The sequence below is a fragment of the Pipra filicauda genome, unplaced genomic scaffold (genome assembly GCF_003945595.2).
Source record: "Pipra filicauda isolate LSUMZ 115617 unplaced genomic scaffold, ASM394559v2 scaffold58_size5111680_pilon, whole genome shotgun sequence".
Taxonomy (NCBI): Eukaryota; Metazoa; Chordata; class Aves; order Passeriformes; family Pipridae; genus Pipra; species Pipra filicauda.
Genome location: NW_024104742.1, coordinates 4650852 through 4678049, shown reverse-complemented (window position 1 = coordinate 4678049; position 27198 = coordinate 4650852). Strand labels below are relative to the sequence as shown.

The 27198-nt window shown below is 37.8% G+C and overlaps 1 protein-coding gene across 9 annotated transcripts in view; it reads right to left on the bottom strand.

The window, feature by feature from the left end:
* Positions 1 to 27198, bottom strand: part of NXT2 (nuclear transport factor 2 like export factor 2) — a 63048-nt gene that overhangs the window by 31661 nt on the left and 4189 nt on the right. The gene's annotated exons all lie outside the window — the stretch shown is intronic.

Below are 27198 nucleotides of genomic sequence, written 5' to 3'. Positions count from 1 at the left end.
ATTCCAAAGGCATATTTTGAGAGATATTCCCAGAAACTTAGGTCAGTGGACAGGGTTATTTTTCCTTTTTGACAAATGACAGATAGGTAACTAGAGTATGTAAGTGCGGAAAATTGATTTTATAAGTAATTTATAAGGATTTTTAAAAGTATTATTCCAATTCCTGTCAGTACTTTGCATTCACTCACCTATATCTTCATCAGCTTTTTGTGCTCTTTCAGGATATCCTCTAAAAGTTAAAAAAGTAATCCAAAGTAACACAATCACTCTCCCTCTTTAAATTAGTTTCTCCTCTTTTCTGTTAAAATGCAAACATGTTCAAGCAATGATGGATAGAGAGGTTAGGCTAAGACACTGCCTTGGGTGTGTGCCTGATTGACTTGTTCCCATCCTGTACATACCCTGACTGTGAACAGCAGGTTTTTAGTTTATTTGAATATCTTACACTAGTTTTCATTTCCAAGTGTTAGTGAGACAGTATCATTCCAATGTTATTTGAATTGTGATAGTATCTAGAAACTTCATCTCTACATACTGTGATATCTCCTGAAAAAGTGATTGATGATAGTCCCTGATAATTTAAGAAGCAATCATTTGCTCTGCCAAGGCATGATGGTCCCCTTGTATTTCCAGTAGACTTTGTTCATCAGTTCCTGAATGTTCTAGGTGATTTTTTTCCCAGCCCTTAATCCAGGAGACTATTTCACAATCAAACAGGTCTCTGTCACAAAGCTTCTCCTGCTATTCAGCTGACAAATCCTGTTTCCCTTTAAAGCACAATGTTTCTGTTGGTATTGCCCAATGCACCTCAGAACAGAATCCCTGGTAAGGGCCACAGCAGGGGTTTAACTGGTTGGGATCTTTCACATCTGGGATAACTGTACGGGAAGTAATATTCTTCTCAGAATTTTCTCATTTTATATTTTGAAGTATATACTAACTAAACAACAACAAGCCATTGGAATGCTCAGATACAGAAGAGTATCAGCTTGTAGTTACATAAAGATTAAAACTTCTTTATCCAAGGTTTAATTTGTAATATTTTCTTTATCTCCTATCCTGTTTGCCACTGGACCGCTGTCATCATTCTTGTACCATTTTTTGTTGACTGCTCTACTGTCCAAATTCTATTATATCGTGAAAGTAAAAAATGCTCAATCTGTATGATCTTTCTCTTTTATCCCTTCAGTTAACATTAAGGGAACTTATTTTTGGTTTATAATTTTGGAGAAGATTGAGACAACTTGGACCTTTGCCTATGTTCAGACCAGATCTAAGCCTTTAAACACTCAGTTGTTAAGTTAGATTATTCTGTAACAAAGAAGAAAAAAGAGATTTGCTTTTAAATTGAATTACAAAATTTTTTATAATTTGATCTAGTAACTGGCAACTGTGAAGCTCTGAGTGTCCTAAGAGAAATTAAGAATGTTGTATTTAATGCCTCCATTTTTAGATTGCCATTTTTAAAATTAGGTGGCAGAGAGAAAAAACCCATTCCTTTATTTGAAACTGGGCATACACAGAGTTTTTAACTTTATGTTTTTCCTAATCCTTCAAGATCCTTTACAGATACAGTCTGACCTTAGATTTAAAGGTGTAATTAACCCCTGGAACATATATGTACTGACAGATATCCTTCTACATGAAAGAAACATTCAAAGCCCCAAACTTTAAAAGATTTGCCAGCTCTGAATAAATTAACACATTTAGTAAGACCATAGTCCTAGTGATCTCACTTCTAAAAACTTATTGTTTGATAAATCTAAACCACAGCAGATGGAATCATTATTCTATGTGTCTGTGTATGTCTACTGGTCACTGCATTCTTCAGGCCCAAGAAATCTTGCTTGGGATTGAGTGAAAGCAGAGTGGCTGCCAAACATCTGTGAGAAATCGAACTCTATTCATTTATCATCTGAAACCTGAGTGGACAACTAGTTGTTGGCCTCTTCTGTCTAGACTGATGTTGTTCCCAGTCCCCCCTCTATGTATAAGGGTCAGCCAGGAACCTGCAGGACAGAAAGAAAACGGTCCAAAATGACGAACACTTTTCATTCAAGTAATCAGAGCTCACTTCCACACTCATTTCTTCCACCTCCATCAAAATGCAAGTAAGAGGAAAGCATGATTTTAGAGTTGACACCTATGAAAATAAAATGCCTGGCAGAGGTTCTAAGAAAAGGCATGTCCTGGTTTTAATTTGTGTTACGTAGAGGGCCTCTAAAAGTGAAAAAGCATGTGGTGTGCTCGAGGCCCCTTGCAGCTAAGAGACTGGAAGGAGAGTAAGTTCATTTATGCCCTCACTTTATTTACAGTCCTTTCCACATGAAGGTGCTTTTTTAATCACTCTGTTTCATCCTTAACTCTTCCTTTGAGCTTTTACCACTAATAAAAACCTGTCTTACAAAGAACATTGTGGTATGTTACTTAAGCTTCCCAAATCATGCTTAGGTTGAAAAAAGTTAAGGATTATAGTCCTTCCTTGGACAGACTGGAAAAGTAAGTTATGGCAATGTATTTTTAGGAAAAAATGGTGAGGGAGATGTCTAAATTTACATGTGAACATTTTGAATTTAGAGCAACTTTAGGTAGTTAGAGACTGAATTTGGAAAGGTTGATAATTCAGAAATGCAACTAAGTTTAATAATTAATTTATAACACAAGCCTAGCTATGAAATTGTTCATGTATAAGACTGCCACCTCCACTGTATCAGTGTGTCTGTAATGAGGTAAATAAACAGTCATATGGGCAAGGTGGAAAGATTTGAACCCAGGTAATATCAGCATGAAGCCAGCACAGCACAAGATCTCAACAGAGATGATTCCCAGTGAAACCAAGAGTCATGTCACAATGTCACAGGACCAGGGGCAAGAACCTGGAGAAACATGATGCTGATGAGACCTCATATATTTAATTAATTTTGAAAATGTATCTTTTTCTGCCAACAAGAGCTTTGCTTTTACACTTCAATTTCCTTTTCACCTGCGAGATGGGAGAGTATCAGCTTGCAAGATGACTCTATTGTTATTTAAACAAAATTTTTGGCATTTAATTATTATAATTCAGTAGATTAGGTGCAAGAATTTGTATAGTAACATCTGTGATTAACAAGACAAAATGCCTCTCTTTTAGTTCCCATGGCATTATCTCTACAGAGAACTGGAATTTTTTTTCTTTCAAAAATACTAAGTAAATCTATGAATTCTATTGTACTTTAAACTACTTTAACAGTGTAAATGTTCTGATTTCTGGGAAGTGCTTTCTGCTAATAGTGACACAGTGTCTAATAGTTTGTGCTAAATCTTTAATCAGTTTCCTCCTGTTTTGCTTTGGTCTTTGGTATAAAGACAGAAAAGTCACAGAACTGTGAACTTGGAGAAGGATCAAAGAGACAGTTAAAAAAATAAAGCACATAACTGCAATGAAGTTTGCTGATAAGCACATCCCAATGGGTGCAGGAATCACACAGTACAGTTCTGACCACTCTCAAAGTTTGAGTTGAAACTTGGTATTTGACTGAACAGAGACACAAAGATTGTAAATACATTACAGCCTATTTCTAGTAAAATCAGTTTTTATTACCATACAGTCTAGACCGAACTGAGATTGGAATTCAAATCTTCATGGGTACTATGCAGCTAATATACTAGATAATATATCTGCCCAAGAAAACTTACAATCTAAAAAGGAAAGAAGGAAAATGTGATGAAAGGTGGTAATTTTTTCCATTTTACAGGTTGGAAACTAAAACACAAAATGTTTTCAAGCTTAACCCAAACCTCAATGATTTCTATGGGCTTTGTTTAGACTCCTGGATTATATCCCTGTTGTATCAAATGTCACCTCAGTACCTGCCCAGCTGCAGGCACAGCAGTGCAAGGGGGGTTGGCAAGAAGGAAGGATAATGTGGCTGCACTGCGGGATATGGGACACGGGCAGCAGAGACACCACGGACCATCACCAGGGAGGTCTGAAAGGACACACTGGAGGACTCTGGCTGTTCCTGGAGACTTCCCTCAGTTTACTGACAGTGTGTCTTTATTACTCCCCAGGGGCAATAAAATTTAATGCTGAGATCATGAGGGAGTTTGGCTTTAAGGCCACTATCATAGGTGATTTTTTTATCCACACACAATATAAATCAATGTTAGATGAGCATTTGAATTTAGACCCAAGCTTCTCATAATTCAGAAATAACCCATTCCTCTGGTTTGGATCCTTCAGAAATCAGACAGTTTAGTTCATCCAAACACACACAAGTTTGGATGCTTCTCTAAGTGACTGGAGTCCACAAAAATAGGGCAAGAGATCTCATAAAAATGTGTGTGACTTCGCGGAGAGTTCCCTGCTGGGGGGTGGCTGTAGAACCAGACCTGATGAAGTGCTCCTTTTGCTCCAACTTCATTTTCTAGAACCCCCTCGGTCGTTTTGGTTCCGTGCACATGATCTCAGGTACGTGTGTGTGAGCTGTACAGACATTCCCTCATCAGGGGGTGTATTCATGGAAGACTGAGAGAAATTCTCATTCCAATGATTTAAGAAGACTGCAATTACTGAACTGAATCCATAACACTGCCAAATGAAACTATGTTAAACTAAAGAATTGGAGAGTTTCTGTACATTCTATTCTTCAGTAGAAGTTTGTCAGTCAGTTCACACCTTTTGTAAATGCAATGGATTAATGGATTTAGTTTTGTACTTTATTGCTTTAATCACTATTTTGAAAAAATATGAATTATTATATATATATTATAATTTATATCCTCATTCAGTTCACACTGCATTTCACAACATATTCTTTAAATCTTAAAATTGAAATGATTCTGTACTAGGATTGTTTCTCCATTGTGTTTCCACATACAAAATCAAAGCATTGATCCTAAAAGATTTCTGATTAGTGTGGAACAAAGCACTTGCAAGAGATGTGTTCAGTGCTCTCAGTTTTCAGCAGGGCACATTAGCCCAGCACTTTAAAGCTCCAGAATGTGCAGACCCTTACAATCTCAGATGAATACACTGCCTTTGCTTGAGATTTTAACCAGCAATATCTAGCCACAGGTCCCCTGAAAAATCAAAGTCCAACCTGTTTACCACATACCTTACAAAATAGTCTTTAATGTTGCAGGTTCTGCAGACTTAATGTGGTCTGTTAAAAACTGCGCAATAGGTCAAAAATAACAAAGTGCAACATTTTTACTATTTCAGTGTTTCATACTTGTTTCCTTATTGCACTTGATGTCCTTAAACTGAAACAACAAATTTTGCAATCCTGCAGGTTTGACAGCTTTGCAGTTCCTCTGCTGCTTTGTTCTTTTCAAAAAAAGGCTGTCATCATCTTCTTCTTTAGCATTTTTTTAAGTTTTCAACACTGCAAATAATCTGCCTTTATAAAGTAATGTAATGTAAATATTTAGGACTGAGATCAGGATGATAATATTTAAAATTATTATTTTAATATGCTTTCTATCTTTTACAATATTCCTCATACTAACAAGACATGTTGATCCTCAAAAAAATCTCCAGCAGAGAATGTACCATATCCATATAACAATGCCATGACATACAGAGAGTATTTGCAACTGCAGCAAAAAAATGTGCTAACATGGCTTAAAGCTTTGCAGCTTCTTTTCATCATTTTTACTGCCTCATTTAAGAAAGCATTAAAGAATTGAATAATGCAAAGGTATTTTTCAAACTGAAATGTAGAGCTTATGACCTAGTATTTGCTACTAATGTGAACAAACACTACTATATGATGCTTAGCTTAGTCAGTGAAAAACTCATGTGAATTTCCATAAGCTTTAAGTCAGACCTTCAATTGAAATCTCTAAAAATTATTTCCAACAATTCAGAGGCCATCATTTCTTCCTTAAAATGACATACCAACCTGCCTCATTCTTTTCAGATTAGGTTTTTCTTCTCTTCTGTCTGGGCCCTGAAGGTTATATTATTCATAAATGCGTATAAACCACATTTATTTCTATATTACATGAATACTCATTCTATTTCCTCAGTAGACTGAAAGTCTACTCCACATCTTCAGTACTTTTATTTTACATTGACTTTTAATGTAGATTTGTTCAACTCCAGATTTTTAAGCCATCTGCTTGCCTTGCACAATTTATTCTAGGTATTTACTCATTTACTTCAGACATAGACACCATACGAACACACACTCAGCTCTTCCCCACTGCCCTCTGCCACAGCTGCCACCTTCCCCTCCTGTGTCTGCAGCTGGTCTTGCAGCACTGAAGACTGCAGAGGATGATGAGGGCCCCTCAGTGGGTTTTCTAAGGCACAAACTCTTCCCAGCAGGGTCGGGGAACCAGAGGAAGCTTCACCCTCCTGCCAGTGCAGCCTGCAGAGCTCTGACAGCTCAGGCTCCCACCGCAATGGTGTGGAGAGCTCTACAGAGGGGACCATTGTCTGCGGTTCTGCAGCAGGGGAGCATTGGGGGCACCTCTCACTGCTCACCCTGTGAGAAAAGTCTCCATGCTGCACATACAGTCCTGCTTTATTCCACAAAGTACAGCTACAGATTTGAGGACTGCAGATAAAAGCAAGCCCATGAGAAGTTTCAGATGTCAGGAGCTTGGACAAAGATCAGATGACTCTGCTCTGCCTGACAATTTGTTTTATGTCATCTGTCTGTAGTAAGCACTTTTTATAAGTGGGTTGAAGTACCTCCTTTCCTACTAGTACTCAAGTTCAAACCTCCTCATGTAAATCCTAGTCTGCCCTCAGTTTGTTCTTGTTAATCAGGAATTCTTGGAACAACAGAAACACGTTTGTGTTTTTAGCACGCATTACGTCTTTTCCATCTGTAAGACACTTATTTAAGCTACTTCCCTTTCCAACTGGCTAAGCTATTCCACTATTCTGTATTGATTATACAGATTTATTATTATATTCCTATTAGAGTATGAGATGATATCAGGATTTCTGACTTCATAAAACAGGCCAAAGACATATGGCAGCAGACATAAAACTCGAACTAAAATCAGTATCTTTTACGCTTTTAGCACTTGTTCTCACTGGAACAAAACTTCAGAACAACTTAGCATTAAGAAACTCTTCCTCATAGAGGAAAGCCAGAGCACACAACAGATGCTGACTACAGGGCAGCATTGTGACCTCTGCAGGGGCCACCTGCGAGGACACCCTGAGAGCAGACGTGAGTAGAAAGGAGAAGAGCAAGGGAAAAGCCCGGCAGCAGAGGTGTCATGTACCCTGGGGGGTCTGCTGGTCATAACAACTCGCTAATCAACAGCCTAACCCACCTCCTGCTAAGCTGACACTGCTCTTCACTTGATAATGCAACTTCTCAGCACCGTGTTTCAGAACAAGTTGTACTTGGCAGACTGCCATGGTGCTGAGTGATCCTTCTCTTGTGGGATTCCAGAGCTTCCACAAACACAACAGGTCACTTTCCACTAATGTGACATAAAAGAAAGACATTGAAAATGTCAGTGTTGACATTGGCTGCCTGATGAAATCAGTATGCAGAATCAAGCTCTGTTTACAAGGCCAGAGTTAAAGGGAACTCATGTAACTCCCTCTGCCCCCCCAATTTCACCTCTCCCACACACAGACTCATCACCACACTGAACAGCTGGCTGGAGTCTGACCAGAATGGCCACAGAGTAATGAATCTGAACCACTTTTAATGAGCACACATTTAGCTTTAGGATGAGAATGGCTGAGTACCAAATGCTGTATTGTCCTGCTGCATGAAAACCAATACTTGATGTCTGAATGTTAAGTATGGGTGAGTAGAATGGCATACAAATAAACTGACGACCTGCAAAAATTATCTAGGTCTTAACGTTAGAAAATGTGATCACAAAATAATGAAATGGAAGATGAAAGTTGTTAAAATGCTGTGGAAAGTCATCCATCAGAGTTACTATTTATATGTCTCATATTACACTTCAGAAGAGGATATGTCAAAATAAATAGGGGATTATTGATTCTTCTCTAGCTGGCTTACAGGTATCCGGATTTATCTCCCAAAGATGTGCTGTGTTCATACCAAGGAGAGTAAATTCTTTAAATAAATCAGGAGAACTGGATGAATTCTCACAATGGCAGTTAAAACCCACAGTATTCAGGAAAGAACAAAAATTTAAATCAGGATAGTTTGTTTCCTAAACAGACTTTGCTTCCTAAACAGCAAAAGCCTCAGTAGGCCATTCTGTAAAGAACAGATGCCAACAGATGTATGAATGCCAACAATATTTCAGTCATCTACCATCTTCTAAATCCCTTTACTTTTAAAATAATGAGTAAATGAACTGTGAAAAGATGTTGGAAAACACAGGAGAGAACATACATTGGTTAGCCAGCCAGGGGTTTGGATTTTTTAAAATTTCATTTCTGTAGTCCAGTTGTATGGCACAGCATAAGGTGGCTCCCCACTTACAGCTGGGATCGCTCGTTTGTTTGTACACACCTGGGTCAGTACTGGAGCTGCTGCTCACCAATTGCCAGAACTCCATTTATTATCTCCTCTGTTTTCATACATTTGCTGAAGCCCTAAGGCAACTGAATATTAAAATCCAACTAGAGTTTGGTTCTGAATCCCTGCAGTAAATTTGGGAATTTAGTCAAAATTTCTCCTATTGTGGAATTAGGATTCCAAATCAGTCAATATGTAATCACTAAAATTTTTATTTTGGGAACAGTAATAGAACCCTGTATCAGCTATTTTTAGTGGAATAGTCTTAAAAATCTTTTGACTTTCTTATTATCTGAAATATTGTTTAATAACATTATTAATTTGTATGCTTTTGATAATATACTATATACTATTCATTGAGACCCTTACCATAGCAGTACAAATAAAGAAGATACATTCTGCTCCTGTGCTTACAATTCTTCATCCTGTTTTTCCCAGTGGGAAAAACTGGTCTAGTACATTGATCCAATTCACAACTAAAAATTATATGCACATTTATGTACATTCTTAAATCACAGTTATAGTAAGGATAAAAATTAACTCTCAGTTGCTCTTCTGTTGCTGAATGTTTGTATCTTCTACTGCATTGGTCTGACCTAATGTGTTTCATAAACATGAAACATTGAAAATGAAGAAAAAATAGGATTATCTGAAGTTTTCTCATTTATTGTACTTTAATTACTATTACTGCAACAGTTTGAGCCAGTTTTCCTCTGTGGTTCTAAGGATAGAAAGTTGAGTAGTACTTCTTTTCTGAATTCTAATCTACCTCCCCCCAGCACAAAAAACTGAAATTTCAGAAAGGCCTTGTCTTTCACAAATATGTAAAATCTATACAAAAAACTGAATAAATAGTAAGATGGTTACACTGCACTGAGCTACACACTCTGACAGCTACAAAACCCACTGTGAAAACATTGTTGAGTCTTCTCTACCCTTTACCCACTTATTCACCCAAGTGAGGATCTTCCCTCTTAACCTTTGCCAGTTTAATTTCTGTGAGAGCCTTTCAGATGTAATTTTTTTAACTGGCTTTTACAAATAAAATTAGACTGTATCTACTGTTCTCATCTCATCCACCTGCTCACTGACTTCTTTCAAGAAGAAGATTTGTCACAATAGATCTGTGGCAGAAGTTCAGTTGACATTTCCTGGATATATAATATTAATAACTGCATGAACTTACTCCACTCTAGGTAGCACCTAATTTAATTTGCCTGGTACAGTTTCCAACATAGTAAAATCATTATCCTGAGAGGGAACAATTATCCATACTTTCTCTTAAATATCACAAAGAGGGATTTCCAAGACAGCCTTTCATTTAGCCACGACTGTTGCACATCAAATACCAGCTGGGATCTCCATAACTTGATACACTGCACTTGAATATTAGGTGGCTGATTAAAGAACTTCCAAAATGCTCTATGAGTTTACAAAAAGCAATTCTTGCTACTGAGGACATAGTGCAGGAAATCATTCAAGGTAAGACAATTACAAAAAGCTTAACATGAACATGTAAAAGATAGTTAGAATATTTGTTGTGTTTATTATCCTATTTTGCTCAGTTGCAAGGCATGTAGTTTAACAAAATCAGAGTGGTGTCAAAAGGACAGGGTATCTCTGACCTGCAGGCTGAAATGCATCATGAAAATACTCAAACCTGTCTTATAGGGTTAAATCATGTGCCAAAAGCACTCCCTGGGGTGTGAGGGAATTCAGTTGGGCAACTTACTCTACCGAATAGAACCCTACCCTTTTTCAAGGTTCATCCACTATAACAGTAACTTGGGAATGCTGGGCAGTTTACAATGGAACTATCGTGGGGCTTTATCTAATAACAACATATTAATACTTAATTAGAGTTTTCTGAAACCAAATATTTGCCCACAGTGTAGGGCACTGCAGAGACACCTGTGCTATATCTGAACTGGATGTTGTAGGGAATGTTTACCCAGCACAATGTTGGGAAAAGGAGCTGCACAGCTGTGTTGCAAAGGCTGTTGACATGGTAAGTCTGAGCAGAGGGCTCTGTTAATGTAGCTCTGCTCCTCTAGGACCTGAGCTATCTCTGCACTGCACAGTACCCTGTCAACATCCCTGAGACCCCCTGTGTACTCACAGATCACGAATAGTGAGCATAACCACCATGGGAGCCTCTCACTTCACCTTTCTCATATATTCTAAGGTCCTTCAAAGGACCTTCCTGTAGGCAAAAAGGCAGAACAAGGCTTTGAATCACACAGTATTAGACTTCTCCACTGAGACCAACCAAATTTTCAGTAAAAGCCAAGCTGTGATGTGTACCAGCTGAGTGGTAGCCCAATGTTACAGCTAAACTGTTGGCTTGTGCCAAAAAATGTCAGTGCCCTTGCCTGTCAGCTCCTGCCCCCACATTCCCAATCTCTTCTGTGTCATGGAACAGATTAAAGATTTTGACATCCTATCTCTGAATTCTTGCCATAGAAATTAAACTGTTTGCTTATGTCTTACAACTCCAATACTTACAAAGTAGAAGGTCTTGCTCAATCTCTGCTGCTCTACCAACAGAGAACCTTCTGGCCATCAAGTCTGTGAAACCAAAGGCCAATCTTGCTTCACAAATATGTATTTATTTTTTTGATCAGATATCGCAGCAGCATCTTTTGTAAAAAAAGATGCTTCTTCTAATGGCACTTTCTGAGTCCTCTCTTCCCAATTCCTTTCCCATTAACACATAGATTTTTTCAGGGTTAATATCACACTGTGATTATATGTAGGGAATTGCATAGGGAAAAGCTGAGAGTATCAACAGGAGACAAAGTAGATATTCAGCAAAACAGTATTTTAAAATAAACTTTGCTTCTTCATTTTTAAAGTGATCTTGCGGACTTTCTTTGTTAACAACAGTTTATCATTTGTAGAAGAAGGATCTTCTTACTGGGTGGAATCATCAGTAATAGTTCAAAGCAAAATTTACCTTCAAAGCTAGGAAAGATAACTGAAAGGAGCATTACACCTTGCCAAAAGCCTGCAAGATGAACATTAAAAAAAAGTACACTGTGAACCGAGATTATGGATGTGGTGGTGTTCAAATCTAGATACAGAACTGAATACAAGGTATGTTTTTCCCATAAAACATATTGCTAGATTAAAAATGAAAGGAATCACAGACCCACTGCCTCATCTAGCCCTTGGAGCACAATGAATTTTCATCTTGCAGCAATTAGGGATAAGGCACTGAGCAATCTGATTGTTGTAGTAGGATATTAACAGACAAACAAAAGGTTCCCAGTGTTTCTGTCCCTTAAAGCCCACCTGCATTTTTAAGGTGGTCTTGCTTCTTTCTTTCAAGCCTAACTCACACAATCTTGACTTGGTAGTATGTTTAATGAAAAAAAGAAAAAGACATTTCTGTCAGCAAAGAATCTAAATCAGACCTGCACTTAAATTTTTGTCAACTTTGTGTATTCCATTCAACAATGAGAATTCCTATAGAGCTCTGTCTTAAGCAAAACTGAAAAGATCTTCCGTTGGGTCTTGCAGCCTGGTTTCGGTAACAAATAAAAATACAGCATATTCCTTTAGGGAAGTATTGATATGAATCACCCTATTTAAGAAAAAGTGTATTAGAAGAGAATGAATCACTATTTGCTCTATGAGTACTCCAGCACATTGTAGGTACAAGTATTATTCATTCAGATGTGTAGTAACTTCACTAAAACACTCAATTCTTCACTATTTTAGTCATAGACACATTCTCCTTCTGGAATTTGCAACTTCCTTACTTTGAGAACCAACATTGCATTCTGTACATACTGATATAAACACAATCACTGTAAGCAAAATAGTCCATCTACCAGGTGCCTGGATGTTTTTTCCCCTGGTACTCTGCCCACCCAGACTGAAAATGCTCAATCACAGTTGATTGCTCAATCCAGTTGATCCTGGAAGCAAAACATCCTTAGCCCAGGTTACCACGTAGATGGAAGATCATAAAGTACAGAATCGTGGCTGAGTTAGAACAAAGAATTGTGACTGACCCAGTCGAGAAATGTTACAGCTCGTATATCAAAAGATTGACTTTATTTAGTCCTGCTGTTGCTGCTAAATTGATATAGAAGCAAAAGAAAACAAGAATGATGAATTCTTATGCTTTAGAAATGTAGTAATTTCACAGACAGATGTTATTTTCCGTTTCTAGAAAAGATGGGCAAGAAAATAAACATTATCAGGATAATTTTTTTTCTTCCATGTCAATTCATGGTAAATAAATTTATAAACTGTTTCAGTCTTTAAAACTGAAAATATACAGAGTTAGCAGTTTCATTTCAAGCAAAGATACACCTTTAGGAAAGAAAAAAGGAAAAAGTATTTCAAGAAACAATTATAACATTTTCTTAACCTAAGCCACTATTTACAATTAATTACAAAAAGTAGTCTATTAAAATACAACTAAAACAATCTGCGAGTGATTTTAGCCTAAAGGTTTTAATTGTGAAGAGTTTGTCTCTGTAATGGGATAAATGATATCTTTAAAGTTACTAACTTGTATGAAAATGGAAATGATCACTTCTTGATAACAGGATGGAAGAGGGACAAAGTATGTTATCGTAATTAGGGATTTGTATCCTCCTGCAAAAACAAAAATCCAGTTTTTTCCAAAAGACTAGATACAAATCTAGATACAGTTTTATCAACTCTAAACATATTAGTATATAGCATTTTTCATTCCAGTGATTGTATGCAAGAAAAATACAGCATTTGAAATACCAATCTTTTCTATCAACTGACAATAAATTACTTATGCAGTTCACTACTAGGTAAATAGTGCTTTGATCCAGCTGACAGACTGTTGGAAAAGTAATTGGTAATAAAATACACTTAAATATTTTGGAAGGACTGGCCCCATCAGGCTGTCTGGGCCGAGCACAGCAGCTTTGTGAATTAAGTTCATTTTACAAAGTGTCAGTGCTGGGTTCTCCAGACATCCACAGTAGATGAGATGGGATTCTCCCTAACAGGATCCTCTCAAAATTAGATTTGTCCATATTTGCATAGAACCTAAAAGGAAACTAAAAATCTAGGATCTTTATCTGTTAAGTTTAGTTATTTATAGTGACCTTATTTTAGTTTACAGTTTAGTTTATTTTAACTGCTCTTTTAACTATTAATATTTACTGTCTACAGGAGATTAGAAAACATTCAGTTGCAGGTTTTGCCCAAATAAAAACTGTCCCAGAAAGCTTACAATGGCATTCTTACACATTGTTAACCTATTTTCACAGTTAAGAACTTTTTTCCACTGTTTTATACAATTATTTATGTCACAGACAAATGAAGGCCACTTACAAAAAACTCTAATTTTTTTCTTTTTATAATTCTAAATATCTAAGACTAATATCTCAAATTTTTTTTACAAATTTCATCTTAAGATTTTCATGCATCAATTGTTACATATGCACAAACATTCCAATTTGTACAGACAGATCATAACCAATTATTTTAGCATTCTGTAGATTCAATAGCAAGCCAAAAAATGTACCAACAGCTATGGAAATAAAGTGCATCATTTTTTGCATGAGAATTTAGACAAGCAAATTCAGACTTCATATAAACATCCATGGATGTGAAAACTTTTAGAAGATGCTTGTAAAAATATGGTTCTTCTGAGAGATTCAACAGGGCAGGCTGTATTTGGAATCAAATAGTTACAGTCTTTGTCACCTGTTCTTCAGTTTTGAGCAAATTTTTATCTGAGTTTTAGCAAAGCAGTTTTAGATATCACCAGCTTTCAATGCTTTGATATCCTAACCAGTTGGAGCTTGTCAAACATTAAGAAATATTTCCTGTAACATTAATCAAGAAATCATTTCACAAATATGATCCTAAGAAAAAGCACACAGTGTCATATTCGTGTGAAGGCACCAAAGTTCAGAGATAAGGCAGGTGACAAACTGACAGAAACACCCAATTTCAAGACACAAAACTTTTAATGTAACACAAACATGAATTGCAAAACCTTTCCTGTCTCTATTAAGTGATCTTACTTTCTGTGAAGCCGCTCTAGATTTATTATGCAGCTAAGAACAGAACCAGTCTCATAGGAAGGGGAATGAAGTTACTCATACTATAAGTAACTTTTTCACAATGAAAGCACAACCTTGCCTCCCTTTTTGCTCTTAAAACTGTAAGATAGATTTCTTTTTCCAAAGCTTGCAGCAGGAAAACTAACATGCAGAAGCACGACTCCACCCTAGCCTCCCATTTTAGGCTGCACCCACTCCCAAAATAGCAGTGCTTGTGCCACGCAGCAGTTCACTGCAGCAGCTCTAGTGGAGGACTGTAGACACAAGAAGGAGAGTATTTTAATAACTGTGTCAATAGCAGCAATATAAATTTATGTTTACAGTTGGATAAAAAAACCCAAGCGTGTTTACCTAAGAAATGTAATAGTTGTTTACAAGAAGTTTGAGAATGAATACAATTAAACAAGCACTTCAGCTTTGCCCATGCAAATGTGAGCAGCCTTCAGCAGTTGTCTTTGTTTTCTGTACTTATTCATTACTCCAACACATAATTATATTAAAAATATCCCAGTGACATGATGTTTTTTCAGAATATTAGCTGGTATTCGTTTGAAGACTTATCTCTGTCAGCTCTCCCATGAAATAGAAGAAACAAAATTTTCTACGAATGAACCCCACCCAGTCAAAGTAACACTTCTTTTACTATATAGCAAGTTCTTTCACTCCAAAAATTTGGAAACACATCAAAACCTCTCTAAAAATATCTCGTTTCTTTTTCCAAACGAGAGGCAAAGATAATTTAAGTGATTTAAGTGTGACTATAATCCAACAACCCATTATCAACATTATATTACAAGATCTTTCCAGAAAGCACCGAAGCCGCCTGGAAATGATCCCTAATTGCCGATATATTTGTAATACTATTCCCAAGAGATATTATGAAACACTGTTCTGTTTTTTTTAAATCTTCAGATTTATGATCAATAATAACGTTAACTTCATTAATGACATTTAAGTCTTATTGCCACAAACAGGTAAACTAGTTTGCAGATCTTGTAACTGCCCATCATAGTTTCTTTTGGCTCCTAATCTAAAAAGAGGTGCAATTTCCAGAGACAGGGGCTTTGCTGGATCACAGACATTGGGAGTCTTTTATAATTAAAAAATGAAATTCCTCTGAGGTCAGTGCTTTTCAGACCCAGAAACAAGGGGATGGCAGAATGTCTCTTGCATCTGATAATGAGGTATTTGCCCTGGCAACGACTGAAAAAGTGTTTTCAAGACAGAGAAATGTGTTGAAACGGTGGAGGATGTGTTTCTTAACTGAGCAGGAACCTGAGATTTCTGCATGAAGATAAAAGGTTTTTTACTTAATCAAGAGCAGCAAAATAAACAGGAACAGAGGAAGAAGTTTTGTACTGAAAACTGCCATGCATTTTCTAGTTTCCCAAGTTTCAGACATTTACTTTTTCTTTTCAGCAATCCAAATGTTATGTGAAGATATTTATGTCCCAAATTAATCTCTGTCTTTTTTTGTGTGAAAGATTAGGTTGATAGCTACATCAATGACAGAGTGACCCATCAATAGAAAATAAATCTCCTGGATTTCAAAAAAGCTTTGAAAAAACAAGAAAAATCAAATTCAATCTAATAAAAATAATAATAATTTTGGGACTATAATGTAGTTCTGAAAATGTGTATCAACAAAGGTGAATTTTACATCACATCCTAATTGTCAGACTTGGAGGAAATTTTAATCCAAAAAGAATGTAATTTCAAAAGTACAGTGACTATACTGTCCTTGTAAAGGTCTGTCTTCCTTGTATTACTATTAACTAATGGACAAACAGACTTTAAACAATTTTTTGATTGATTCTGTGCAAATGCCATCAAATTTTTGTCAGCCCTGCCATTAATAGACTTTGTCCTTTTATCTTTATCTTTCTATCTCAGTTTTCTACAATTCCTAATTTTCAGATCATTTGAAGTATAATTTCTGGGGTTTATATTTGTACTGTATATATGATACAATGAACATTTACTTAATTATTTTCATTTTTTTTTTTTTAACAATTAAAAAATCTGTGAGCAACAAAGAAATCAGGCAGGGAAACTGTAATGATGACCATATTCTCTTACTGACTTATGCTGAAAAAAAAAAGAAAAGGTATCAAGCAATAACTCAAGTATATTTATATTACTTTAATACCATATCCTATTGTCAAACTTTGCATGTTGTTACAGAAATAATTCAAGACAAAAAACTTGAAGCTAAATGTAATGCCACAGGCCATGGATCCAAATTTAAGCCTAACCACCGAATGAATCTGGGATGCAGCTCCAGCAGTAGAATGTTTCCTTCCCACCCGAGCGGGCGTGACTGCAGGACTGACTCAGCGATAACGATCAAACCCACCCAGCCACGGACATCCTTGCTCGTAATGTGAACTTTCCTTACACATCGTCCTTTCAAGTACAGACGAGGCCCAACTCTGCTTAATTTCTGAGATATTACATGATCCTTCCTCAAGAACAAAAGCATTTAAACTCACATCCTTTCTTAACGTTAAAGTGATTAACATGTTAACTCTTGCTAATTTTGTGACTCAAAGAATAAGATATTCAGCATTGCTCATTTCTGGAATTTTGTTAGATTTATGTACTTTTTCCACTAATGCAGCAATTGCAACCTGTATGAAATGAGACACTAAATGAGACACCATTTCCATAAAATTTTTTTCAATACTTATATATATATTAATTACAGAGATGTAGTAGTATATGTGTAAGAAACCAAATTATTACCTCAAGCCCTATAATATACTCAGTGCTACCACTGATAATCTAATGCCTAAATCTATTAATTTAGATATCCATAATTTATGTTTCTAAGTTCTATATTAAGGGTTTTTTCTGTTCCAGATTCTTGCCCTGTGTATGGATGTTGGGCATTCCTAATCAGACGTGCTGGCAGACCTGAACGCATGGTACGCTGAGCTAAACCAACTTTGGAAAAAACAGTGCCCAGGATAACCAACACTTGGGCTGCTCAGTGTGAGGAAACACCATGGTCACACACCTGGGCAGTTCTGGGATGACACTGAGGGTTTCTTAGCTCTTTGACAGCACAGAATTAATGTTTCTGAGTCAGAGCCAGACCGTGGCTATCAGGGATCAAAACTTCAGTCTGTCTGAACAGACATACTCAGACATTCTAGTACTGATTTCAAAATGGTTATAACATATTTTATAATCTTGAAATAAAAATACAGGGCCAAACACTACTCTTACACAAGAGCAAATCAGGAGTAATTCATTATTTCCATATTTAATTTGCAGATTGTTGACTTCAGCTCTGCTTCTCCAGATTTCACCATTGAAAGAAATATCTGCTCCTGTAACCTGGAGGTGGCAGAAGCAACCACTCATCCATTTCAGAAGAGATTCCGGCTCAACTTGTACTAATATTTACCCATAAGATAGCAGCATAAAGATAGAGAACCATAAATTTTTAACACAAGGAGAATTGCTGAATAATGCAGGATTAATGTAACTGTTTAGTTTAGTTATCTATTTGATCTTAGAACGTGAAGGACTAACTAAAGGTGGATAGAATATATTAAGAATAGCCAACTATTAAAGATTTCCCTTACCTCTGCCCTACACATTCTAATGCCACCAATTCCAGTTTTATTCTTTCAGTTCTAATCTTTCTACAAGACAAATGATTGCTTCCACCCTCTCTCTGTGGCATTCTTAATGGGTAAGAAAATATTTTTGCCTTCCTTCTTTCATTCTTTCTTTCCTCATTTCCCCTTAACTTCTCAGATTCCACTTTGATAGTCTTCTAAAGATTTTAAACTACCCTGCTTATCAGTGACACTTCGCTGTTAAATAGGGTTAACAAGGTCACTTTGACAGGGAGAAGTAATGTTTGTTTTGAAACCGAGTGCTCTGTTTAAATCTGTTTATTTCTGCACTAAGTCGAGGCACTTTGAGCTGTCAGGATGACTCAGAGCAAAGTTGCAAAGCCTCAGTTCTACAAAGAGATTAGTCACTTTGTTTTCTTGCACTGAGCTGCTCTGAGTCAGCTACAAATTGCTGCACATAGACTACCTGGGTACATCTTTAAATGGTGCAGGTAACTCCAGTGCAAAGTTCTGAAAGAAAAGCAGTCTCTGTATCTCTAAGTAAATAATTGACTAGGCCTACCTTCTCCAATATAGAACTGAGATGGAGAAATGAAGAAATTAGAACTGTATTGATTTACAATTTTTCCCTTAGTCAAGGAGAAACTTCAGGCTTAGCAGTCAGTTTAATAAACTCTAAGTATACTAAACAATCGGTTGAGCTCTGCTCTTAATTCATCACCTATGTCAGGGATTAAAGATTTAGATATCAAAAGGTTTAGTTTACTTTATTTTTTTTTCTAAATCTATACACGTAGACCATAAACTCAATAAATCCACTAACTCAAATTATCTCCCTAGAGAGCAATACTATCCTGAGGCTTTTTGTAGAAAAAACCACGAGAAACACCACAGCAGAAACCGTAACATTTCTCTGAACCACTCAGCTGTATTAATGCTTTCACATGGCTCCACAGGCAAGAATGTAAAACTAATATGAAGACTAAGAGAACTTTGGAGAAGGAAGATGACCCAATCCACCTGTGAGTTAGGAAAAATTAGTGTTGCTTTAAGGACATTTTGAGTTATTTCCACCTGTGTGAGGCATATATTTGTCCCCCTCTCCTAACAGGTATGTTAGTTACCTTTCCATAAAGGCTGTCCTTACTGATTTTTTTTTCTTCAGCCCATTTGACACATGCTTTGACACACGTTGCTGTTTTACTGGGCATTCAGAAGGCTGCAGCACACCTTCCAGTCATAGTGTATTAAAGAACATGCAAATGCTCATGTCTTGATTCAAACTAAAATAATAATGTCATTAAAATATTTTCAAGATAAATATTGTGGCTATTTACTTTTATTCCATTTATTTTCTAGAGAAGGTACTACGGCCAACTCCCCTCAAACATGCAATCACTGTATGAAGGAATCACATCAAATACAACTTTTCCCGCACCACCTGTTTCCAGTCTGACTTATTTAAAAATTGTTACCTACTTATTATCAAACTAACAATAAGCATTTAAATATGTAAATAAGAACAAATATAGTAACATAAGTAAACATATCTGTTGCACTTGTTCATTCTTTAAACTTAAATTTATGTAATGTACATGTATACTTTTGATTTTGTTCTGCAACTATCCATCTAAATAGTTAAGAATTCTATGAATTTATTTGGAACATAATTTGTTTGTTAGATTGTATAAAAGACAGTTTGAAAATCATACAACGATTTTCTGTTGAAGGGATTAGCATCCAGTGTCATGTTTGCAAGATTAAAAAATAATTGAGATTTGGAACATGAACACTTTAAATCTGATTTAAGAAGCAACAGCAGAATGTTAGGCAGGATTTTTAAATCTTCTGAACACTATTCCTTTATAAACTGTCTGGAGATTAGAAATACACTGATATGAAAGAGAGTGATGTAAATGCATACCTTGTACATTTTATCTTCAGGAGTTTTAGGACAGTTTTGGAGAAGTTTTTTTCAAAAAAATGAAATGGTACTTTATTACAAAATATATCAAATGCCTTTCTGAAAAAAGGAGAGGCAAGCCTGTTCTAATCTAGTATGAAATATAATTTAGAGATGCACTGTCCTTGTATTATTATTATTTATTTCTTATGTTGTAGTGATTATGCTAAGTGGTTATGCTAACTATGCTAAATACTAAGGTCATTATGCTGCATATTGTACAAATACACAGAAGTAACACTGAACTGCCAACAGTACTAAGTAACAGAACGTTCTATTACTGAAAAGCACAGTAGTAAGGGAAGTCCTGGAAGGCATTAAGTGATTGATTTTGCCCTGATACAACATATTTACATACTTTTCTCTCCCCTGCTCTCACTCTCGTCAAGCCACAGGTACAGGGGAAAATTATCTTATTCTCCAACATGTATCAGCACCAAGAAGCAGAGTTAATCTATACTCATGTATTAGAAGTAAGTACAATATTAAAAAATTTATATAAACAATGCCACAACTACCTAAAAAGGCACTATAGAAAAAACTTCTCTTCCCAAAGCTCCATGAAACTGTGAATTATCCCATGGAAGTAGACTAACCCTTGTTCACCAGCCCCATTCTATGCCAGTCACAGAGACAGCCGAGATCAGGTTTATCAGTTTTACTTTCTTCACTATAAGGGTGTCTCTTGCAAAATGATCGTTGGCTTCCAAAAAGCACTGGCATATCATAATTCTTATAATTATGATAACTTTATTCTTAATTTTTTGTAAAAGTAGTGGAAAGTAAAGTTTGCCGAGCATAAAAAAATAGCAAGAAAAATAGAACAACTGAGCATCAGGAGGTGGAGCAAACACTCAGCAACAATCTCCTGTCATTTCAATGTATTGCAAAATTATTTTTCTCCTGGCTTTACTATAAATTACTTTCTTTTGTAAAAAGTTTTAGTTGTTGTGAAAACTGCTTGTGAATCTGTGAAAGCTCTTTCTGAAAAACAAACGTAGGAGTAAGGATCATACAGAATGGAATTTCAAGCTACATACTTGAAATTAGATTGCACAACCTATATCTGTGTTGGTGAGCAGCTACTTACCCAAGCTGTCCTACAGGCTAAACTGAGCAAATTGATATTTCCTCATGCATTTCCTCCTGCATTGATAGGAGTATAATTTGTTCCTTAAGTAAATGGTTTAGGTAAAATTTTCTGAAAATTTCACTGTAAAAGTTTAGATGTCTAACACTGAAACAACAAACAACCTATTTCAACATACACTATCCTATCTACTACAGATTCTTCTTCTTCATAAACCAGGAAAGAAAATAAATACTGTTCACTGCCAGGCTTCACACAGAATTACTGTTGCTACCAAATTAGGAATTCTAAATGCCTGATTCCTAATTGGCTACCAGAATCATTAACCTCTTTAGACATCAAGAACAATGAACCTTTGCATTGCTAGCAGATCTAATGCTAACAAATGACTACTTTAATCTCAATTTTGTTTACAGGTAAATCACTGTTCATCAGCAAAATCTGCTGCCTGAATTTGTTAAAAGTCATTGCAGAGATTAATTAGCTGATTGATTGATAATTTGATTATGCTATTTCTAAATTTAACAGAGGAAAAGTTTATTTTTGTTGGCTTGCATGTGAGTGCAACTCATTTGCTTGAAAAAATGCATAAGAACTCAGATGTGTTTAATTATATTCTACTTGGTGATTATTGCTAAGTCTGCCTGGAATCAAACTTGAATGGCCCTTTGCAAGCCATGTACGTGTTGCTGGTGTCTTCTCTCACTGCAACAGATTTGCTTCCTATAGGATGAAAAGTGAGTGCCCGAGGAACAAACATTAGTTTCAGAGCTGACAAGTGAATACAATGTCCCACCTACCTACACATGAGCGGAGAAACGCTTAAAAATCCAGGCATCTGACAGTCCCAGAGTTCTGTATGGAAGTAGTAAGGCATTCCTGCATTCTACTGTGTCATCACATCGCCCTTCCTGAAGGCTGTACTAAGGGCCCTAAATTAAAGAGCAAACCTCGAAGAGACATTATTTCCTTCCATGAGCAAGTGGAGAAGTTGTGGGAATTGGGGTCGGAAGTAAACATAATCGTCATTCTGCTCCCTTCTGTGTCGGCACAGGGAGCTGGCTGGACACGAGGGAGGGAACGTACTCCATCTGGCAGGGGCTGATGGCACACTCCCCGCTTGTGCAATGTTACAGCTCAGGGGAAATATGATTCAGAGGCTGCCTCTGAGTCACGACTGCTCCCTGAGCTCCTCTGAACGGGCATGGCCACGTTTTGTCCCATCCTGGAAGCACAGCACGGATCCGGCTCACCCTGAGCTCTGAGGTGTGTCAGCAAGCGCTGACTTTGCGAGGGGCACCAAAGCACTGGGCACTGCTTCCCTCTGCAATAATTAAACCAGACTAATATATATTAACGAAAAGGCAACCCCTCACTGCTAGTGACTTTAAACACTTGGTGTTGTCCAAGACGCCTGTGTTGTCCTGCCACACATTTAAGATAATTCCTTACAGACCGATAAGATATATCCACCGCATGTTTGGGAAGGCGAGACGCTGATTCCCTGGAGCTCATGGCATTCCCGCAGCCCAGGGCAGTCCCTGGAGCTCACGGCATTCCCATAGCCCGGGGCAGTCCCTGGAGCTCACTGGAGCGCGCCGTCCGTCCGTCCCCCCCGAGTCCCGGGGCGCTCCCAGCGGGGCCGGCACAAAGCCACGTCCTCTGCACTCGCCAGAACGGAGGTGGCAACTCCGGACAGAGCTGCCCTAGGGCCACGCCGCCGCCCAGGTGCCAGAGCCTGTCCCTGGGAGCGGGTGGCAGCGGAGCGAGCGGTGGCCGAGGGGATGATTTCTCACACTGGTGCCAGCTCTGCGGGAGGAGGGAGAAAGGCTAAGGAGCATCAAGGAGCTCCAGAAAGAGACTGGTGGAACCAAGCTCTGCCCTCCCTAAGATGGGAGCAGGAACGACCACCAGAGAAAACCCACAATCAGGGGCTTTTCCCCTTCTCAAATACGCTGTTCCAGAGACACTACCACAGTGATGACTGGCATTGGCTATGCTGGACATGAGGGAAGCTTCTGGTAGAAGCCATCTCTGTAGCACCCCCACCCCCAGTTACCCAAACCTTGCCACACAAACCCAATACATTCCACCCCTCGCCTCTGGAAATCTAAGAATTATCATTACAATGTACATTAATCACAAACTTCACTTAACATCAACAAAAAGAATTCTCTGCACCAAAATCAAAATAATATCACAATGCCAACAAAAACGGGCAATTTACAGAAAATCCTCCCCTTACCCCTTCACCGCAATTACAACCACCAAAATACTCCACAGTCATTCCACTCTTCCTTCTCTAGTGTTGTTCATCCATGTTTTTCCTGTTACTTTTCCCTCTATCCTTATCTTGAATTCTTCATGTCCCTGTTTGGCTGTCAAAAAGGACTTTTTTTTTGCCGGGGGAAGGGGAAATTAATCCCACTGCCTTGTGTTGCTACAGATTACTAAAAGTACTATAAACCCCATTGACACAGTGTATCAGCCCAGTCTTGCGGAGCAGTGACCAGCACAGTGCCTTCCCAGGCAGCTACACCTCCAGGACAGGCTCAGTTGTGCAAGTTAGAGCATCACCTCTTACCTCTGCCAGTGGGACCTGTAGCAGCATTGCTTGGAAACCTGACTCCCAACACCAAACAGCACAGGAAGTGGGCAATCAGCACCCAGCAGTGGTCTCACTTCTCCAAGCCATGTCAGTCTTTCTCTGAACACAGACTCAGATTTTTCTCACTCAAGCAGTGAGGATGGATTCTGTGAATATTCTGTCAGAGCACTCCTTCATCAAAATGATGTGTGAACTCCTCAGGTCCTGGCTGCAGTCTTGACTCACAGCAGCACAGGAAAGGCTGAAATGTACCAGAGTCCCTTAATTCTTCCATGTCTAATGGGACAAATGATGGTGATCTCTTTGATCCTCCAGATGATCGAGATGATGAGGAAGGAGAATCAGTGGTAAAGCATAAGAGTGTATCGTGCATCTATTGTCACAAGTTAGACTAGGAATGGATCTAACAAAGATCTGTGCCCCCCAGCTACCAAGACCTTGTCACACAGACCCAATACAGTTGCATGCCTAGATTATGATGAACACTATATTTTGACTATTTCTAATGGTTAAAGATCTTTTCTCATTGTGCCACGGGTAGAACTTGGTGAAGAATTACAGGCATTTTGAATCACCTTCCTCCACGTGGCCTGTGAGCATAGGACATCCTCAGGATGTTTGTAGATGACTTCCAGCACTGCTAATTCTCTTGCATACTGGATGCCCTCCTATGTGGTTGCCCATTTTCCTGGGCAATTCACAAGATCTTCCTTGAACAGATATCTTGCTGTCATACTTGAGAGGAGCTGCCTCCAGAGATTGCAAATCACCACCTCTTTTCCAGTTCCTCTCTCAGTTCCCTGTTTCTAGTAAGGGATCCCAGATGCTGGACTTCCTTACCTTCCAGCTGCTGACTGTCATCCCATCGTGCCAGCATTGGAGAAGCCAGGCAGCAAGCTGCTCACGTGGCTGGCAGTTGTAATCTTTCCGCACGTCTCAAAGTTCTGAAGAAGTCAGGGATCAGGTAGTCTCTACTTTCTGTCTGATTCCTCTCACTCCTTTCTCCCCCTTCTTTGCCGAAGGACTGGCTTCTTGATCAAATGTTTCCTCTTTTTCCTTCTCCCTTCACTGATTTTGGTCTCTGCATAGTTGTTTCACACACATAATCCTTGAAATCCAGCAGTAACCCAAGATATTAATTAAAGCTTCTACATTTTTAGATGACCTCAGAAAAACAACACTGACAGTCCTGTTTCTTGAGATACTCAACCCACATAACAGTTCATGTTATAATCCAGTCAACAAACTGAATGTTTATGCTACTCTGATTAGGAATATTTCAGAGCAAAGGTTTCAGCTTGTCCACAGCAAAGCATTTTTAAAAGGATCACAGAAAAGACACAACAAAAATTTGATTTACCTTGTTTACTCCTTATTTCTCCCTTTGAGGCTACCTGCTAGCCTGAAATGTTCCCTCACTATTTATCTTCCTCCTCAAGCATGTGAAACACAAGAAGACACAATGCTGAGAACACAACGTCCATACTACTTAGATTCCCAGGGTTTTACTTTATACTGACTTTAACTTGGTCCCACGGACTGACTGTTTATTAGCAGCTGGAGTGCACTATGGCTATGCCTGCATCAGCAAGAAATGCAGAACAGTGGAGCAAATCTGGAGGGCAAAGAGTTGGTGCTGAAAACTGAATGTTCACTCTAGATGCATTTCAAAATTTACCTAAGAGGAGTTTTAGGCTAGTCCAATGAACAGATAACCCACCATCACGCTTGTGTACCACAGCTTTTGGTCTAATTTCATCTGAAGGGAATTCAGTTTGTGCTCTCCAAGATTGCTACAGGTTACAAACCAAAGTAGGTGAGTAGGGACAAGTGAAAATTAATTTCAAAAGTTAACTTCTAATTCAAATGAAAACACTAATGTAGACATGTCATGACTGTACTCCTGGAATGAATCTTTCGGTTTTGATTCATCAAACTTGCGCACAAAGCTGAAAGTACTCATTTATGAACTGTCTAGAGGGCACTTACTTTAACTTCCGCTATTAATTTTTTAAAGTCAAAGAATTACAGAGATGCTGGCTAATCCATACATAACATACCTTTTGGTATATTTGATGTACTGCAAAGAAGGTAATAAGAAAGGTTTATTTGCACATAGCTTGGGAAAAAATGCTTTTCCTTTATGGAAACAGTCTTGTCTGCTCATTACCATGAATAGTTGAAAACTGATACTAATTATACCACTTTTTATTTCCTGTTATATAAGTGGGTATCTTTAACTTCTGTTCCACTCTGCCATTCTCCAAAGACAATGTGTGAAATTAGTGAATAAGAGTCTGGTTGCTTTAGTAGTTTCCCTGTCTTAATGACCTGGACATAAAGCCAAAAACTGTGTATCGCAAAAGAAACATTAATGTTTCTTTCACTAGCACAGTTGCATAATATGTCATGTAATCCCAAAGCTATATATCCCAAACAGCATCTATCCATTAATAGGAAAACAAACAGGCAGAATAATCTTACTATTCATTCATGATCCAGTGAGAAAACGTTGTGCAAATGTGAGCGCATGCCTTTGAAAAACAGCATTCTGTGGTTCTTTTCACTGCGTGGTGACACCATCCCCAACGACACAAAACAGTAAAGAAACCAAGTGTCTGAGTATTTTCTGTAGACAATTATGTGATAGGGTTAGATAGATGGTGAAAGGAGTAAAATGGAACAAGTAAACAACCAGATCCTCATTATCAGAGAGGTGCTGAGCACCCACAGCTCCCTCTAAATTAGACTGGGAACTCTTTAATATGTCTGCCTTTAATCTTTGTGCCTGAAAATCTTAAATTCAAATCTATACATTTTCATAAGTGAACATCACCATAATTGCTGTGAAGATTCCGGTATCTTATTTCGACACAGCAAGGAAGGCCTGGATGAGAAATAAGAGTCCATGTAGCTTCTGCCTGGAAATGCACATGTAGGGGACTCTTGGCACACAGTGGATTCTACACAGCTGTAGGATTGAAGGAAGCCCTCAGGCTGGCTTTGCAATGATTTTTATATAACCCTTGATACCAAAACACATGAAGTTCTTAGTCATTAACAGATTTTCTCTCTAAAAACATTCTTTTGAGAAAGGGAGGAATTACTATTTCCATTTAATGACTAAGGGATCGAAACAAGACAGATGAAGAGATTTGACCGAGGATGTAAGGCAAACCTGCTGCAAACTGAAGCGACAGCTTAAAATTCCTCATCTGAGCCTTAAACAGACGGTATTACTGACCTCTGGATCTTGGCTAAGAAATGTCATAATAATTTCATTTTCTTATTCCACTGACATACAATGGATGGGGAAGTTTCCTTTTTTGCAGAATAACCTGGGATAACTGGTTAATTTAAAACCACTATTCTATTTGACTTTGTGAGCTACCTTTGCCTCTTGTAAAAACCACATATGACCAC